At 40.4% G+C, this 10,260-nt stretch overlaps 1 pseudogene; it reads left to right on the top strand.

Annotated features, from left to right (window-relative positions):
* Window positions 1–9,764: 9,764 nt before the first annotated feature.
* LOC112481744 lies at window positions 9,765–9,880 on the top strand (annotated as a pseudogene).
* Window positions 9,881–10,260: the final 380 nt, after the last annotated feature.

Genomic DNA, 10,260 nt, shown 5'->3' with positions numbered 1-10,260 from the left:
GGAAGAAGAAAGGAAATCAAAAAGAAAGAAGGGGTGTCAAGATATGAAATAAAGAGGAAAAAAACCTAAAAGCTTCAATGGGGCCAGTCAGAAGGGAGGTGAGGCTGTGGCCAGTGGCAAGTCACGGCTTTCAATTCATGGGGAGAAAGGTATCATCTGCTCTCTCTTTACTCATAATACCAACTGCAGTGATGCTGTTTCTTTCCAAGTCTTTCTACATAGCTCCGCAGGGGTTGACATTGGGCTGGACTGACATCTGCTGCTACTTCTTGCTGCATTCTGTGCTATTTGGAGATATTCTATTGATATCATCCTTCTTTGACCTTGCTTCACTCTTCCCCCTCCCAGCTCTCCTTCCGCTGTCCTATTTGTAGCAATTGCTTTAGTCCACTAACAAGGGCTCTTTTCTCTACTGGTCCTGCTCTTGCTTTTGTTTCTCTTGTCTATTTGGAGTCAGCTTCTTGATATAAAGCCAGCACGAATTCTCTCTTGTCCTTGAGAAACTGTTCGACATAACTGACTTGCTAGAACCTGCAGGTAAAAGTATAAGCTAATTCTATACTTCACAGTAGTCTGTTTAGCAACCTTAAACTTTAGCTAAGCAAATAACCATTTTCCTCGGCGGAAATTGTCAATTGTCATCCTGCCCTTATAATCACAATCCCAAGCCACCAGTTATAGAGACCACCTGAGTTTAGAATAAATAAATAAAAAGAACTGAGCTCCTGTCATATAGATCCTGGTCTAGGTTGTTTGGCCCTGCCTATTGCAGCTGAAGATGGGTTTCTGTTTACAGATTACTAATTACTATTACTATTCTGAACTGGTTTTTCTTGTGAAAGAAAAGATATGAGAGAAAAACTTATTTTGGGTTGGTCACTCAAAATCATAAGCTGAGTTAGGAGAAATTCCATGTTCCAAATATATATATATATCTCTCCAGAATTTTTCCTGAAATGCCTTTGGGTTAGTACCAAGTCAGAATATCATGACTTTTTTAGTTATTATTTAAGTTTTGCATGCTAACTTCAACACAGCAGTCTGTCAACAGTATTTGCTCAGGGCTCGTGTGTACACAGAACAGAGGATGGCTGATCTTGTTGTTTATTTGACTCTGTTTAGATAGAACAAATTGATCTAAAAGTTTGTTGACCAGAGATTCACCACGGATCATGCATTCTCGGATGTACCTTCTCTTTAGTGGATTTAACATAAGATGTTAGCAAACCTGAGGATGAGAGGAAAGAAATCATTCTCGTACCCGGATGGAAGTTTCCTTGGTTTGGCGGGAAGTCTACGGATGTGGGATCAGGGGACCTGGGATTAAACTCCGGGCCCTGTTACTTCTAAATTACTTGAGCTTAAGCAAGTAACTTAATATTTTTGAGCTCTAGTTTACCAACTCTAAAATAAAGGTAAAAACCCCGTTCTGACTATATCACAGGATTGTCATAAGGATTAAATGAAACCATGATGAAAAGCAGCTCTGTGAACTGTAAAATATGCTACAATGTAAGGGATTAGAAACTATGATAATAATTTAACACAGTGACTCTGAAATGTACAAGCTGTCAGGATTAAGGCTCATGGTTCAGAGGATGGCTACTTTAAATTGTCAATCTATTCTCCCCCAGTACAAGTTAATACTATTATAATAAATTCACAATATGCTTCAATTTTCTCCTCCTGGGGTTTCATTCCATTGGATGAATTAAAACTGAAAAGTCATTAGCAGGGGCTGGAAATAATTTGCTTCCACAAAGCTCTTTTCATTTTAATAATATTCTTTATAATGCATGTACAGTAAAGAGGATCATTAAAATCATCTAAAATATATCTGAAAGTATCTCACTCAAAAATGAAGCAATTATGCACATTTCTGATTCACGACCTCGTCCGAGGCACGTAATGTAGAATGGAGTCATTAGTGGGGCTTCTAGAGATACGTCCTCAGCGAAGAGAGTTCTAACAAGCATTAGAGAGCGTTCTAAGAACATTCCCTCCAGACTCATGTTCCCCAGGAAATGGTACACCCCTTATTTCTGGCAGTGATCTGGCAAAGGTAAGTGAAATTACCCAGAAGAATTGAAGAGGAGATTGAAATGCCAAATACAGGTTTAGACTAGATTAGTAGTTCCCAGTTTAGCATCACCAACCTTTTCCCCCAAATTAAAAAAAAAAAAAATCAACTATCACCATCATTTCTTTTTCTTTTTCATTTTTTTTAAGGAAAAGCGTTATCTTCACACACAAAAAGTAGGACAGCTATACACTCACAGAATAAACAACAGTCTGCAAATATATAATCATTTAGTTTATTGAAAAAAAATCACTACATTGTTAGTCCATCTTTTTAATGCAAATCAGGAAAATTTCCTCTAAACCCGGTACCAGTTGATGGACCAGTATTTGATAGTAGCTCAGGAGTCCTTTCAACTTTCAGAGACTATGATCATAAAGATGTCTTTAAATTACTTCTTATTCTTCGAGCACAAAATAATACTTTTTGGGTAGAGTATGTGAGCAGCTATTTGTAGGGCCATGGGTACTTCCAACTTTTGAGAGCCTCTGCCATCCTTCGGAGTTTTGATGAATAATGGTTTGATACTCTCATCACTGAATTCCGGTCACTCATCATCATACAATGAATTCACTTACAGAGCTAACAGGAAAAATAGGAAGAGAAAAACAAACTCGAAAAAAATCTGTTGCAGATTTTCTCTATTGATAAAATTGCGCGAGCCGTTCAGAGGTTGTGAAAGAGGACACTTGACATTTTCTCCAGGTGGAAGGAGGCGAAAGGTTGAGTTTCGCAGGATGTTGCATCAGCGATTGCAGTTGCTCTTTGCCAGGACTGTGGGATTCATCTGCTCTTTTCTATTTCTATTAGCTGTGAGCTTCTCTGCATTTGAGTTTCATCTGAGAACCCAACTAAACTTAGCTTATTCCAGAGAGAACAAATCCTGTTGGGAAAGTGTCACTGGATAAAGTCTCATGGCCCATACCTCAAAAATAACAAAGCTCCACCATTTTGTTTATTCTGAAAGAGAAATAATATATTAAAATGTGTTTTTGTTTTTCCTGGAAATAGTTGGATACTCGATTAGACTGAACCATTTTTATATGAAAGCTCAAGAATCAGGATAAATTGTTTCTTAATGGAACAAATAATTTTTTAAAACAAGTGATGTATTTTCTATAAATGGAATGAACAAGATTGTGCCTGTGCGATAATATTTCAGAACTTTATAAATGTGCTCTACAAAGCACTTCCATTTAGTGTTTCAGACACTGCCCAGTGGAATGGCTGCAATGCATGATAATCGTTTCTGTCAAAATCAGGTTTCCTTTTTTTAAAGCTTCTGAAGGGGCCGAGTGGATTTCTTGTCCTTATTTTCTCCCTGCATCACAGCCTATCCTGAACCTCAGCAAATGCAGAATAATGAGTTCAGGGAAAATTAACCCATATGACACTAATGCTCACACATTCATTCATTCACTCATTTACTCCACGATTATTTATTTGCTTAATGTCTACTGCATGCCAGGCACTTGGGTTAAATTCTGGGATTCCCAAGATGAAAAAGAGTTCACAGCATGAGTTACCATGTATCAACTCCAAGGTGGTCAGACGGTACTTCTCGAAATCAAAACGATTTTTTTTTTTACTCTGATCCAAGAAATACACTTTATTTCCCCATTCAGTACTCATACACACACGAATTCACACCTTCATGCACACACATATGCAAACACTTATGTAACCGACACTAACGAAAGTTTTCACAAATTGAACTTATCTTTTCTACATATGATCCATTGTAATATTTTCTGTCCTATTTCATTTCAGTTTGTACAGGCTGACATGACCAACTAAATGGATTTCAGTACCCACTGTCCCAGCATGCAATTTGGAAAACAGTGGTCTGGGATAGGTCGGTATGCCCCTGAAAATATCAAGAAAATTGTCAAGAAATATCGTGGAAATAAAAACAAAAGATTAAAAATATTAGAGGAGTTATGTTGATGCGCCTTAAGATATTAACCACAGGAAAATAGGGGACATTTTTTGATGTGGAAGTGATAAGTTTAGCTCTAAGAAAATCCCACTTCACAAAGGGCCTCGCTGATGATGGGTAGAGAAGTTTAGGCTTTGATTATACTGCAAGTGGCAGTAAATATGGGGGAAAAAAGACCTGAATTTAATTCTACATTCACTCAACGTACTTGCCCACTACGTCTTTTATAGAGAAAATGAAGATGATGCAAATATCTGATAGAGTTTTCAGACATACACCCAAATCTTGCAAGAAGAGGCAGCAAGAAATCTGAGATATAAATATAATGATTATTAAACACACTCAGAGGCTAATTGATAAGTTACCTCACACATGTCTAAGATCTCCATGCTTTGATTACATGATGTTTTTCTCGGAGGTATAAACTGCCTGCCCACTTGCATCTTGGTTTCCAGTGGACCGTCCGCCTTGGCTGCTCCCACGTTGTTTCCCTTTTATTCTGCACATTCTTCATAGATGATCCTTTCATTCTCTTGTTTTGAACTTTCTTCTGAATGCACTGATGATATAGTCAACCCAGATCTTTTCCAGACACATTAATCAGCTGCCCATTGGGCCATAGGACAATCTTGGGGTCCTGTAGATTCCTAAAAAGCAAACATATCCAAGCCAAACTCTCCGTCTCCCCACAACAAATCAGCCTCTTCTACTCCTATGCTTCCTAAAACAATCAATGTTACCACATAGACCCAGCCCGTTTCTACCTAGGACTCATGCTTTCTCTTGTGCCTAACCCAGTCAATCGAGTCAGCAAGGTCTGCCGATGTTACCTCCTCAGGATATGTTTGCATTCGCCCCTTCGTACACGTGGTCTCCTCCTTTGTTCTAGCTCTCACCACCACCTCTAACTGGTGCAAACACCTTCCAGCTGATCTGCCTCTGGACCAGGTCCAGGGGAGGGCCTTTGGTCTTCACTCTCTTCTCTGGGAAGCCTTAGAGCCTACAATGGCCACAGCTCGTGAAAGAACCTGACCCCAAGGCAGCCAATCACAGGCCTAGGAGGAGGCCTGGCATCAGAGACCCGTCCAAACAGGGCAGGGTGGGGCGCTCCGTCCTGGATTAAAACTGGCTGCCGATCAAATCCTCCCTCTTGGGGAGCCGAGACACACAGAGAGAAGCTCAGAGAGTGGCTGCGGCCCTGCGGGGAGGCACCAGGGATGGCCTAAAGCCGGATGGACAGTAAGACAGTGCAGGAACCCAGGGTGTGCAGAGCCAGGAACAACGGTGTTCTGATTCTCATGAGGTCCAGCAGTGGTTGACATGGTTACGTGTCTTCCCTACTTCCCCCACGAAGCCCTTCAGTAGTTCCCCGTGAAGTAAGCAAGTCTCTACCCCTGAACGCGTGAAAGAGCCTGACTCTGCTCACCCTTTCTAATCTATCTCCTACATGGCTGCAAATGATTCTGCATAATACTAACGCGCAGGTGCGTTCCTGCCTCACAATTCTTTAAGGCTCCCCTTCCTGGTAGGAGAAAAACTCAAGACGTGTCACCACGTCTGGCCTTGCCTTCTCTCCCTGGGCCTCGGCTTCTGCCCACCAGGCCAGGTGAGCTCCGGCCGACGCTGAGATCTCTCACATGCATGACTCTGTAGGCCCTCTTCCCTCAGCCCCAGTCCCGGCCCCGATCTCACCCTCTTGGCCCCTTGATAGACTTATCTGTCAAGACTCAGCTTACACATGTTCCCTTCAGTGATACCTTTTCTATCTCCCAGGCAGTGCCTTCTATAAAAGCCCATGCAAGCAACTATCGTGTGCACTGCAAATGTTCACAAATCTGTCTAGCCTGTCTGCAGCTAGGATGGGAAAGCAGGGCTTTGCTTTGCAGTTCCTAGCAGTCTTCCTTCTTTTCCTTATTAAGCGAATACTTATTGAACTCCTACTATGCACCAGCCTCTAAAAATACAATAAGACAATCTCTGCCCTCCCAGAGCTTGGAAGGGAAGATCACCATCAAATAATACAATATGACAGGTACTATGCCAAAGATAAAACAGGGCATCATGGGAGGCAACAGCACAGTTAGGGGAGGCCTTGGTGATCTAGTGACATTCACATGAGACCTAAGCAAGGAGCCATGAGAAAAAGGGGTGGAGGAAATGTTAGCAGAAAAGGAAGCAGCATATATATAATCATTACAGTATAAGATAGCTCGGTAAGTCGATAGCAAAAGTAAGATCTTTGGAGCTTGGAGGGCCCAAAGGCAAGTGGCAGGCAATGAGGTGGGAGAGGCTGGCAGTGGCCATCACGGTCATGCTGTTGATGCAGCATTTTCTTCTAAGGACGGCAATGACTTTTAGGAAGATTTTATTTTTAATGATCAAGTAACTTGAATATTGACTTGAGGAGCAAAGCGGAGAGATGACTTAGAAAGCCCTAAGAACAGCTTAGGTAAGCTCTGGTGGCAGCAGAGGTGGGAGAAGGGAACGGAATTGGAAGATTAGGATTTAGTGACTGATTGGATGTAGGAGTGGTGGCTCTGTTATGTGTCGCCTTGGCCGGGCTGAGCTGCTTTTCCTGGAATCCCCTTTCCCGCATATTTCCTGTTAAGGTAAACCACAAGGGACACTTGTGGGAGATCCGGAGGACAGAAGTTGTTGAATTAATTAATCAAGGAGGCCATCAGGCCAAGGCGGCTCTAACGGCCTGGAGGCCTATGCAAGCCAACTGGGCCCCAAGCCTGTGATTGTGGAAATCAAAACCGCTAAGGACAGCGAATCACAAACAGCCAAGGAGGCCTTCGGCTACAGTCAATCGAAAAACTTCCTTTCCCTTCTTTGCTTCGGCAGTTTTCCTACAATGTTTTTCCCCAGCTCCTAACCACTTCTGGTTCGGCACTTCCTGATGTGAGTTCGTAAATGCCCGAATAAACTCTTAAATCTTTTAATATGCCTCACTCTTTCTTTTAACATAGTGAAGCAATGACCATTTTGCAGCTCGCACATGTTGTTGCTTATCTGCAGGCTCGTACACCCGATGTGTGAGGCAGTGGCCAGGCCACCAACTGCTGCACCCTGCTGAGTTTCATTCTGTTCTAAGGGGCTCCAGCCCCTGCTTATGGGTTCCAGATCGTTCTTATCCTCCCTTTCCTTACATTCATCTTTCCTTCCTGACTGCCCAGCCTGTCTGTGCACTTTAAGCCCTGATATCAGATGCAGAGAGAACAGCCTTTCTGCAACGCATCGCCAGGGCCCACGTTGAGTGGGATCAGATCCCTCTAATAAACCTCGTGTATGTGTGTGTATGTACACACACGTATATGTCTATCTACTTATATCTACAGATAAATATATGTGTAATGTACAAATACCTCCCAGTGGTTCTTTTCTCTGAGTAAACTCTGGGGTCGAGGGAGAGATGGGAATCAAGAATAATTTCTAGGTTTCAGATGGGGAACTGGATGGATGGTGATGTTATTTACAGAAATAGGACCACTGGACAAAGAGTAGTTTTGAGGCGAAGGTGAAGAATTCTGTTTTGTGCATACTGAGTTTGCGGTACATGCAAGATGTTCAGTTCAACAGGTAATCAGACCAGGCAGGTCTGAGCTGGAGACTCACACAGCATCGCAAATCCAGTTGCAATAACCAAATTTAACAATAAAAAGAACACAACCAAAACCTCCTTAAGAAACTTTAAGAATTCTATACAATAAAAATCTTAAGCATTAATTTTCCTTTTTACTTACTCTACAGTGATCACTTAAAAATGTTGAATAATTGGGAAGCTAATTTAGCGTTTTAGATCACAGTAATAGCATTTAGTTTGCTAGTTGCTGATTGATAAGCCAACTTTCTAATAATTTTAATAACTAACTAGAACATACAAATTTTATTAATATAAAATTGATATAAAATTTATATCAACTTGTATATTTAAGATAATATCCTTCTCTCTACTTCCGATCAAATCTTTGATATTCTCATCACATTTCTCTTCCCACTTCCTTGGATTAAAAGAAGACAAGAATCTACTTTTGTTCCCCCCCAAAGAGAGAAACTCACAATAATAAAAAATGGAGTAAGAAGAGAATAGTGTCTTGAGTTCACTTACACCCACTAGCCTATTTTTATCATGTGAGTCTGATGCCATAGCTTGAAAAAATGGTTGTTGCATGAATTATTTTAGATTTCAGGTCTTTGGATTATAGTGCTCCTTTTTCAAATGACAGCAACAACCTAGCAACCTGTCCAAATTATCGCATCTTTCAAAATGTGTTTGTTATTCTAAGGGAATAATATGCATTTGAAGAATCTGTCTTTATAAAATTACTCTTGAGATTTTCTTTACTGACCCAAATAAAGAGTTGCATAGGTGACATTTGCACAGGCCCATTTCCAATATCAGGCTTCCAATACGAAAAGAACCAGCCCCAAAACTCCTTCAACAAATTCAAGGAATTCTATATAACGAAAATCTTAAGCCTTCACTTTTTTTTCATAATCTTTTATATAATGAAAATACTACATGATCTCAATATTCTTCATAATAGATATTTAGTTCATGCTCATTGCTCTACATGAGATGGGTCAGTACTCAGTTCTCACATTTTCCAAGAAGGAAGAAATACCCAGAAGTTAGCTGAAACGTGGTAACATAGTAAGCAGATATGTCAAAAAAATTGAAACTTACAACTTTTAATTCTCAATATCCAGGGTATTCAAGCCAGAGTCCTATAAATTTCTCTTTCTCAGTAATGAATGTCAACAATATTATGTATCTGACTTGCGAAATTCCATCTGCTATAGAATTCCATTTACCATTGTAACTGGAAAATTGGAAAATACAATCCAGGAGAACACGAATATTAAAACTGTAGATAATCATTTTATGAATTGAAAACAGTTAAACCAACAGGGCAGGTAACACAATTCTGTTACTTACTGACAACCCTCAGTTGTTTGAAATAACCATCTTGATAATCAATATCATGTTGAGACTTTCACCTAGCATTTATTTTAAGGGATGTCTTGTTTTGAACAATCATTTTAAATCCTAGTAAACTAAAGAATTAATTAGCAAGCACAGAGGCTCAGCAAACTAATGCTTTAGTCTGTCCAGCCATCTGCTCAGGGGCCCCTTTTCAAATCTTGGCTCTACGAAAGATGGGGAAGCACAGCACTTTCTGTGCTTATGCTGGTAGACAAGTTGTCCCTCGGTATTTAACCACCATCTTCCAAATACTCATGAAAAAATTCAATCTCAAGAATAAGCCATGAAAGCTCTGCCCACTTTGTACTTACAGTCAGAACCATGGTGAGTGCAAGCTTTCTTTAAGGACAGGGGTCTGGTGAAAAAAATGACTTGTCTACCCAAGTGAGTGTTGTCCTTTTCAAAATAGGTACCTCGAGAGGTTCTAGTCTTAATGCAATAATAATTCTCCTCATCGTTTTTTAAAATTCCATTTTTGGAATTTTGTTTTGCATATTCATTGTCAAACAGTGAGAAAGAATCCTAATCTATTTAACACGATTAGCTATTTCACGTAAAAGTATTATATAGTTATAAACTAATAACATAAATTTTATTTAAAGTTCGTAAAGTGACTCAGGAGGCAATTCAAAAATGGAGTTAAAAAAAAGAAAGAAAGAAAAAAGAAGGACATGGTTCCATAGTGTAGCTGTTAGCATGTCTGTTTTACACACAGAAGGTTCTGGGTTCACACACCAGTAGAGCCATGGTCCATGGTCTACGGCCATGCCACCCTGAACAAGCCCGATGTCTGATCTCGGAAGCTAAGCAGGGTCAGGTCTGGTTAGTACTTGGATGGGAGACCACCTAGGAAGACCAGGTGCTGTAGGCATAAATAACAATAAATAATTTTAAAAACAAACAAACAAATAAGGGTTTTGTGTATACTCATGACATATGAGCAGAGCTCATAGCACTTAACTTCGTATTCCTTTCATTTGCCCTGTGTTATGGACTGACGGTTTATGTTGCCTCAAAATTCACATGTTGAAACTCTAACCCTCAATATGATGGTTTCAGGAGGTGGGACACTTAGGAGACAATTAGGTCATGAAGGTGGAGCTCTTATAAAAAATTACTCTTATGAGCTCTCTTGCCCTCTGGCCCTCTCCTTCATGTGAGGATCAAAGAGAAACAGTAACGCAGAATGCTCTCAGCAGAACTCAACCATGCTGGCATCCTGATCTCAGATACAGCTTCTAGAACTGTCAT

The sequence above is a fragment of the Pteropus alecto genome, unplaced genomic scaffold (genome assembly GCF_000325575.1).
Source record: "Pteropus alecto unplaced genomic scaffold, ASM32557v1 scaffold115, whole genome shotgun sequence".
NCBI classification, from domain to species: domain Eukaryota; kingdom Metazoa; phylum Chordata; class Mammalia; order Chiroptera; family Pteropodidae; genus Pteropus; species Pteropus alecto.
The sequence above is the reverse complement of the archived record's forward strand: the minus strand, read 5'-3'. Positions and strand labels throughout refer to the sequence as shown.